The sequence below is a fragment of the Psammomys obesus genome, unplaced genomic scaffold (assembly GCF_907164565.1).
Source record: "Psammomys obesus unplaced genomic scaffold, mPsaObe1.curated_primary_1811, whole genome shotgun sequence".
Lineage (NCBI taxonomy): Eukaryota > Metazoa > Chordata > Mammalia > Rodentia > Muridae > Psammomys > Psammomys obesus.
Window position 1 is genome coordinate 1,489,552 of NW_026596069.1, and position 8,944 is coordinate 1,498,495.

At 46.5% G+C, this 8,944-nt stretch overlaps 1 protein-coding gene across 3 annotated transcripts in view; it reads left to right on the top strand.

Annotated features, from left to right (window-relative positions):
- Sil1 (SIL1 nucleotide exchange factor) overlaps positions 1–8,944 on the top strand; it is a 222,164-nt gene that overhangs the window by 209,948 nt on the left and 3,272 nt on the right. The gene's annotated exons all lie outside the window — the stretch shown is intronic.

Consider the following 8,944-nt stretch of genomic DNA (forward strand, 5'->3'; position numbering starts at 1 on the left):
ATTTATTTATTTATTTATTTATTTATTTATTTATTTATTTATTTATTTATTTGAGGTAGGGTCTCATGTATCGCAGGCTGGCACCACATTCACTCTAAAACCACAGATGACCTTGAGCAGGTGATCCTCCTGCCTCCATCTCTGAGGCTGGTTTATGTGGTTCTGAGGACTGAACCTAGGGCTTCATGTATGCTAGGCAAGCTCTCTCTTTACCGAGCTAACTCCCCAGCTAACCTGCTCACAGTTTTAGCTCGCTTTCCTGACAGTTTCATCGCTCGGAAGGTTAGAAAAACAAAGAAAAATCCCCACCGAAATGGTACTGTGAACAGTAATTCATCTGGTGCCGTGAGAGTTTGGAGAACCTTTTAGAAACAGACTGTGTGGAGAGGCCAAGGGGAATGCAGAAAGTCTCTGCCTGTAGGTTTTAGGGAAAGCAGATTTTAGAAGGTCCCAGAAAAAGTAGATATGATGTCTGAACGAGATCTTTGAAAGGAAGGATGACTCAGTCTGAAAACTGGAATGAGTTGAATAAAGTCCGAGTGATTGCTGCAGAGCAGGGGGGGCTGTCTAAAGAGCCCCACAGGCTTCGTGGGGACCAGCTGGAGTTGGGATTTTATGTAAAAAAAAAAAAAAAATTTAAAGCCCCAAAATAGGAAAGGAGCAAACCTCTGAGAACACTGTGAGGATGGGCGAGGCTGGGAGCACAGAAAGATGTGAGCAGCTGATGCTGAGAAGAGGACCAGGCAGCAGACTCCTGTCAGGGGACATGAGTTGGGCAGCCATGGTCCTTGTTCTGCTCTCCCAAGGGCAATGGGCTTCCTGCTGGAAAGAGTAAACAAGCACAGAGAAGGGGAGCTTGAGGTCAAAAGTGAAGGAGCTTCTGCAGATTAAGCTCTGAAAAGTCCAATGTCAAAGGAAACCTTAGGAACATCTTCGTGAGGCCTGGGTATGTGTGAATCTTTGTGGTGTGTTGGAGACGGAGAGGGACAGGGAGGTCAAACCTTGCAGACTAATTTAATCTTTGAGTCCTTCCCCCTCTCTTTAATGAAAAAAACAAATATCAATTTTAATGGTCTCAGCCAACACAACACAGGATTATAAAACACGTTAGACTCATGCTAACATGAGTTTACAAACCTCTTATTATTAGCGCCCAGGACACCCTCATGGCTCACTCGTAGTTTTAATTTCCTTTTTCAGAAAAATTTTCCAGCTAAGAGATTAGTCCAGCGATAGAAGCTCACGGGAAGTCTGCATTTCTTAGAAACTCATGTAGCAAGGGCCTCCACAATGAGAACTCATGCCACACTCTGTCCAATCTGAGTCCAATCTGAGTTCTAGATCTTTTTTCTCCTCTCCCCCCACTCTGTCTTTCCCTCTGTCTCTCCCTCCTTCCCCCTCCTCTCGCTTTCCTTCCCTTACTCCATCTTTTCTTTCATATTCTGGTACTTCTATTAAGGCATGGCACCAGATGACACAGAAAGGAGTGACTAATTAGCATGTTGGATCCATGACAGGATGAAGACCAAAAAAAAAAAAAAAAAGTGACAGGCAAGGATGAAAGGCTCAAGTAGCAAAGTGATGTTCTAAATTTTGCTATTAAAAATTTAACTTTAGGCAGCTGGAGAGATGGCTTAAGGAGTAAAACCAGTTGTTGCTCTTACAGAGGACCCCAGGGGTTCAGTTCCAAGCAGCTACCTGTCACTTCAGTCCCAGAGTCCCAGTCAGGCCCTCTTCTGGCCTCCAGAGGCACTGCATGGTACACAGACATTCATGAAGACAAAGCACTCATACATAAAATTTAAAACAAATAAATGTTTTTAGATATATTTAAATAATTTCTCTTTTGAGATTATAATATGATTACATCATTCCTGCCTTCCGTTTTCTACTTCCTAACCCTCCCATATACCCTTCCTGGCTCTTTTTCAAATTCTTGGCCTCTTATTATTATTATTCTTAATTGTTGTTATGTGCATGTATGCTCATAAGTACAACCTGTTCAATCTATGATTATTTGTATGTGTGTTTATTGTATGTTGTATTTGTATTATGTGTATGTGTGTTTGCAGCACTGACGTTTGGTATTGGACCTCACTCTCAGCATTCATGAATGGCCTGTAGATTTTTTTTTTTTTTGGTGGAGTTGAGACATCCTGGGCTCCCTGTTTCAGTCCATGTCTGCATGTGTATATTGCTGTCTGTCCTCAGCTCATGTTTAGGTAGCCGTGTCGGTGAGACTTCACAGGTGTAGCTTCGGATAGTCCCTGGAGAGACACTCTCACAGCAAACTCTCTGTTCCTCTGGCACTTACAGTCTCTCTGCCCCTCCTCCACAGTGTTCCCTGAGCCGTAAGTTGAGTCATATTCTGGATGTAGCCATTGGGACTGGACTCCACATTTTGATTGATTGTGGTCTTCTGTAACACTCTCCGTATGTTGTAAAGAGAAGTTTCCTTAATGAGAGGGGAGACCTACGCTTATCTGAGTACTAGGTTGTAGTTGTAGTTGGGTGTTATTCTGTCTTAATAAAGTAGCATTGTTAGTTCTTCTCCAAGATCTGTGACCTCACCACCCCTGGGTAGGTGACTAGGTTTCCAGTACCAGATATAGTTTCCCACTTGTTGAGGGGATCTTTTCTTTTCTTTTTTTTTCTTTTTTTCCTTTTTTTCTTTTCAAAGACAGTGTTTCTCTGTGTAGCCCTGGCTGTCCTGGAACTCACTTTGCACACCAGGCTGGCCTTGAACTCAGAGATTCCCATACCTCTGCTTCCCAAGTGCTGGGATTAAAGTTTTGTACCACCACCGCTACCCAGCAGTGCTGAATGGGTCTCAAGTCTAGTTTGAAAGCTGTTGGTAACTGCCAAGATATGTGTGCCAATACTGTACCTTTAGGATTTTAATACCATGTTGGTCATTCTTGTGATATAATCTTTAAAAATCATTTAATTTAGAGACCAGGGGTGGTGATATATACCTTTAATTCCAACACTTGCAAGGCAGAAGCAGGCAGGTCTCTGAACCAACTTTCCATAGTGTGACCCCATCTTAAAAATTAAGTTTATCTTTAAGATGCTAAAAAGGACTTATTTAATACATATAGTATCTGTATTTGTTTAGGGAAAATCCGACCACTGGAAGTAAATACATGGGATCATAACACTCACATTATTTGTAACTTGGTTTTTGCCTTCATATATAACATTTGTTCTTTAAGAAGCCGTATATTTAGTTTCTGAGTCATGTTGGGAAACCAGCCTCCAAGGATTTAAGCAAAGTCAGTTCTATGAAGTATTGTCATAAGCATAGAGATAGCCTCAAGCATAGGGACAGAGTGGCTCTATGACAGAGATGGCCGGGCCCACTGTGCTCTGGGAGATTTGACCCCTAAGCATGGATGGTGGAGCATCCCGCAGAGCACTCATGGGAAGTCAGGGCTGCAGGGTCACAGTGAGAACACGAGCAGGTTGCTGTGGTGCCTGGCCGGGGATGGGGAAGCTTCTCTGGGCATGTGTGCCCTGAGCTTCGGAAGGGCTGAGACCAAGCATGGCAGACTTGGGATGGCTGGGCAGGAGCTCTATGCAGGTGGCCTGCAGGTCTGTGTCAGAAGGCTGCTTTACAGCAGGTGGGAACAGGCAAAACTGCCTGTAGCTCTCTTGTCTGATGGTGATCTCCCTCCTGCTCTTCCAGTATAGACAGCAGGTTATCAGAGATGATGTACAGGGCCACAGGTGAGGCACTGGGGCTAGTTACCGCAGATGCTGGTTCTTGGGATACAGATAGGCACAAGACTTAGGGAAAAGCAAAGTTTAGGGCCAGTATCTTCCAAGACTGCAATTGAATATATGAAGGTAAGGTTTAGAAATTGTATTTTCAATAAGCACACCAAAGAAGTGCTCCTTAGAGAAATCACTGCAATGTGCCTATAGTAGAAGAAATACAGTGTTTCAGATAGAAGTGTCTTGTGCCAGAAAATGAGAATGAGAAAAGCACATCAGAACTGGGTGTTGGTGATGCACGCCTTTAATCTCACGCCTTAATCTGCTCTGGAGGCAGAGGCAGGCAGATCTCTGTGAGTTCCAGGCCATCCAGGTCTACAGAGTAAGTTGCAGGCAGCCAGGGTGACACAGAGAAACTCTGTCTTGAAAACAAACATGTCAGAAAGACATAAGCTATGGTGAAAGGGTACTGGTGATTGATTCAAGAAGGGTTTGAGCATCAAAATATTAGCAAAGGTGAATTGCATACCATAGGTTAGATAAGAATCTGTGACTCCATACTGATATGTAAATGGACAAATGAAAAAAGACAGACCTATTTCAGGTACAGTGCCAACATGCAAAGATGGAAGCCATGGTGGAGTGGAGTTGTTGTCATTTGGCAACACAGAAATAATTAGGCAAGAGTTGCTGGTGAATGCCAGGACCAGTGGGTGAAACACTGATAAGAAACCAGTTGTCTTACCTATTTCAAAGTGTCTCTATTCAATAGTTATTAATTTCTAAGGAATAAACCATATCATAGCAGAGAAATCTGACAAGAACCCCCATAATCAAATATTCAAAGTGAACATGACTAGTTGAGGGACTGATTGACACCTTTTGTCCCCTGATACGATGTACTGAGAAATGAACAACATGTTTCTTGTGATATTCCTGCCAACATGAATAACCTCAATCTCATCATGAGATAAATCTAAACTGAGGGACATTGTGCAAGTGGCCTGCACTCTTAAATGTCAGTGTCATACAAAATGGAACTATCGGAGTAAAGGAGACTAACAAAATATGCTTCTGCTATGGGCTTGGACTAGACCCAGGATGAAAAGTATTTTTCTAAAAAAAAAAAATATATATATATATATATATATATATTATTGGGATGGTTGGCAAAGCTGGCCATCTTATAAACCACTCTGTCGGTGCTGGTTCTGACCTGTGCCGGCGCTGGGTAGCATATCTGCAACTTGCTCTCATATGTTTGGGGAACGTTCTGTGTAAATGTTTCTATAAAGGGTTAGAGTACAGCTCAGTGGCAAAGGCTTTGTGAGTGTGTGCAAGGCCCAGCACTGAAGATAGTGCTAAGAGAGATGCGGACAGGGGAAGGGAAAGAAAACAGAAAAGCTTATGTGAAAACATTAGCAGCTGGAGAGTCTTGACAGGAGGGTTCTCTGTAAAATACTCTTCTGTTAGTTGTTACTGTTGCTGTTGTTCTGAAATGGAGTCTTGAACCCACGAGTTCAAGTGATCCTTCTTTCTTATGAGCCCCCTGGGATCACACTGCAGTCTGTGTCTGGCTTATTTTTCTGTAATTTGCAGTGCCTCATTTGAAATGACTTACAAAAAATAAATGTTCCAGGGGTCGTATCTTGTGTGATTGATTACATACCTGCTTGTCCCTAAATGGCCTGTATGGCTCCTTCCTGCCCCCAAAGTTACAGGGCTACACATACTGCGAACTGGTGCTTCGAAGATGCTCAGGCCATGCATTGGGCGTAGACCAGGTGAGGACACCAGAGAAAGCTACTGTCTGCAAGAAAATGAGTGCACAGTTCTCTCAGGCAGAACCATGCGGGGTCCAGACTGGAACAACCACCCAGAGATGCCTTTGTCCTGTGACATGGCATCTTTTTAAGACTTTCTAGAATACAATGAAAAGAAATGTTTGCCCCCTTCAGAGTGCATTGAGGCCCCATAAAAAAAGCACACCAGTGTGTGCCCAGTGTCTTGTGGAGTGCCAGGGCCCATGCTCCATCTGGGAGTCTAGTGGATGCAAGGTGAGCTCCAGGCTTTTACCTGAGCATTTTGTGGTCCCATCCAACTTGTCAGCCTCCCTCATTTCTCATCCCAGTATTCTGTCTCCTCCTCCGTCTTTTCTCCCTGTTCATAGATTAACACCCCACTTTCAGTCAGATTATCCCAAGCAGAGTTTCTGTGTCTCCTCCACACTGCATATACCGTGGCCTGGAGACAGTGCAGTGGACAGAATACACACTCAAAAGGCCCATGTCTGATCCAGGGCTCTCCTCAAACCACCTTAAATTGCTAACCTTTGAAAGAGCCCACATTTCCGTGTTGTATGTGGGCCTGAGCATCATGCAGCTAGTCCTGAGGGCCAAGGCTGAAAAATGCAGGCCTAAGACCTGTGTGAGGCCATGTTGTCATGTGATCTCTGGCCCTGCCTGGGTGCTCTTAAAGTCAGGTGTTCTGCTGAGAGCCAGACACTCGCTCAGCTTAGCTAAAATATGGCCAATGGCTCCTGACAGATTGGCATATCGCTGTCACCTGACCCAAATTGTTTGATTTCAGCAAATGCCATCACTTCCAATTCTGAGATCCACCCCTCTCCCTGACTGCCCCACTTAAGATTTACAGAGCAGCAGCTGCTGCTGGCCCTCTGCACGAAGCTGACTCACCTGCTGACTGTGAACACCCCAACAATCCAAGTGCTAATGGTATTTATTCAGGCCAGCCGGCTTAGCCCTAAACAAGGGTTATTCTCATTTATCACATCAGAGACAAGCGCCATCCTCACTATCCTGTGGACTTGGAGGTCACAGGCGTTGCTGGCATGTGAGGGGCAGGGAGGGCTTCTAACTGCTTAGCATACTCAGGTCCCCGGTGTGGACACCCCCTTTCAGCCAGGACTGGCTCAGCAGAGCGCTGGTGCAAAGCCCAAAGGCTGAGAAGGACGGAGCTGGCGTAGATGCAGCTGTGCTCTCAAGGACTTGGGCAGGCCTCCTCGTGAAGCAAGTCCGCTATGATTATAGTCTTGTGACAGCATGTTTAGCATTTTGCTGTTCATTAGTCATTCTGCCTCTGATAGGAGGTCGCCCTAGCTCTGACTCCCAGGTGAGGAAACCATCCCAGGATTTATCCAGGTCGTCGGCTGCTATTGACAGATTCACTCTGACTGTCCTCCAGGGCTTGGCCCTTGCGCTTCCTTAGAGCTTAGTCTGGGCTATTTGGGCACCCACCACCACCACCACCACCCCGTCCCCCAGGTACACAGAGCCGTGTGCACTGAGGACCTATGGCTGGGTGGCCTGGAGGGAAGGTCTGTTTCTGAGAGCAGCATGTCTGCTCAGGGCTGACTGCAGAAAACCTCCCTCTTGTTGTCTGCACCTGCCTGCATAGTCTGACGCCAACCTTCTTCCTTGTTTCCTCAACCCTTTGCCTGGAGAGCACGAACAGCCCACTCTAACAGGGTGTTGTGTGGAACCCTGAGATCATGAGATCCCAGGGCCAGGGCCCAAAAGTCAACTCGGCACCTTGTGGAAAGGCTAGGCAGCAGACGGCCCAACTGCCAGTGCTGTGTCCTAGCACAAGCCCTGTGCAGTATGTCTGTAGTCCTGCTGTCCACAGCCCCTTTGGGACTGGGCTACAGATGAGAAAGCAGCTTCATCGCCCAGGAAAGCTGTTTCAGAGAATCTTGAGAAGTCTTTAGCTTTCTTTTTCTTCTCTCAGATTTTCACCGCAGGGTTGGGAAGCCATTCTCCCTACTCTCCACAGGCTTCGCTTCCTAGGAGGTGGGGGGGGGGGGGCTGTGGTTGTCTTGGCTGTAGGTAGTTCCTGGTTTATGGCAATCTTCCTGAGAAGAAGGCCTTTGATCTGCTCCAGCATGACATGGGAGGGCTCTGACACTTAGCCCTGCCTGGTCTAAGGCCCTATGGTGGGTGCTGCAGTGCATTTGCTTGTTCTATTCAGAGGGCCAATGGGGATGGGGTGCTTCAGAGGTGCTTCCTGGGGTGATATACTGTCGGGCCTCGTAGTCCCCCTTCTTTGGGAGACAGCATTTGGTGTCAGTGAATTTCCCGGCATGGCAGTCTTCCCTTCCTAGCCCCTGTCTGTTGTGGGTGAATGTTCCTTAGCCACATGATGACAGAAACGGCCCTAATTAACTCACACATTGATGAAGCAGCTGCCTGTCTCAAGTAGGGGGAATGGAGGCAGGGAAGAAGCTACACCCCAGCCCCCTCACAGACTGCCTGGCTGTCTTGAAAGGAGCTGTCAGCGTGCCATCTCCTGGGACATTCATTTCTTCTCCAGGCTGCTCCCTATGCACAAGGCTGGAGCTGCCAAGGAACTGGCCAGCACCCTCCACACCTCCTTTCTGATGGGAGGGTGCCAGGACAGAGGCATGAAGGAAAACTGGTTATGTGTCTGCTCTCAGGCTTGAAGCTGCTTCCTGGCAGGAACAGAGGGGCAGGCCACTTGGAGGGGGGGTGATTTGGGTTCTCAGAGTTCTATTTGTCAGCTTTGGGGGTTACCAGTTGTGTGCTGGGTCCCTTCTGAGGGCAGCAGTGTGGTGCACCATTTTTCCTGTTACCTGCCTTTCCCCCTCCTTCTGGACTTTGGACCAGGACAGAAGCTGACTGCCTCTAAGTTGTTCTTGCTTCCAGGTGGCCCACCACACTGTTAAGCTTCCCAGCTACGGAGTTGGAGTTTGGGAGGGCAGATGCTTTGGAGGCGCTGGGGTACTTGTGGTCCCTATGATGAACTTAAGCCAGGCAGAGACTCTTGGAGATTTTGGTACCCTTTATGGAATGCCTGTGTGTGTGTGTGTGTGTGTGTGTGTGTGTGTGTGTGTGTGTGTGTATGAATGAGAGAGAGACTGTCTGACCTCTGTCCTGCCCCTTCTGTTCCCTGGGAACTCCTGTGTGGGCCTTTTGAGTAGGAGAACCTTGGGTTTGCCTAAGAACCTGACCACATAGGCCTCTGTGCTTGACACATGCTCCATAATTGATCATTAATATGATCTTAGAAACCTAAGGACCATGGCACATATGTGCAATCCCAGCATTTAAGAGCCTGAGGCAGGAGAATTGCAATGAAGGTGAAGTTAGCTTGGGCTTCATAGCAAGACACTACCTCAAAACAAAAAAAGAAAGAAAGAAAGGAAGAAAGAAAGAAAGAAAGAAAGAAAGAAAGAAAGAAAGAAAGAAAG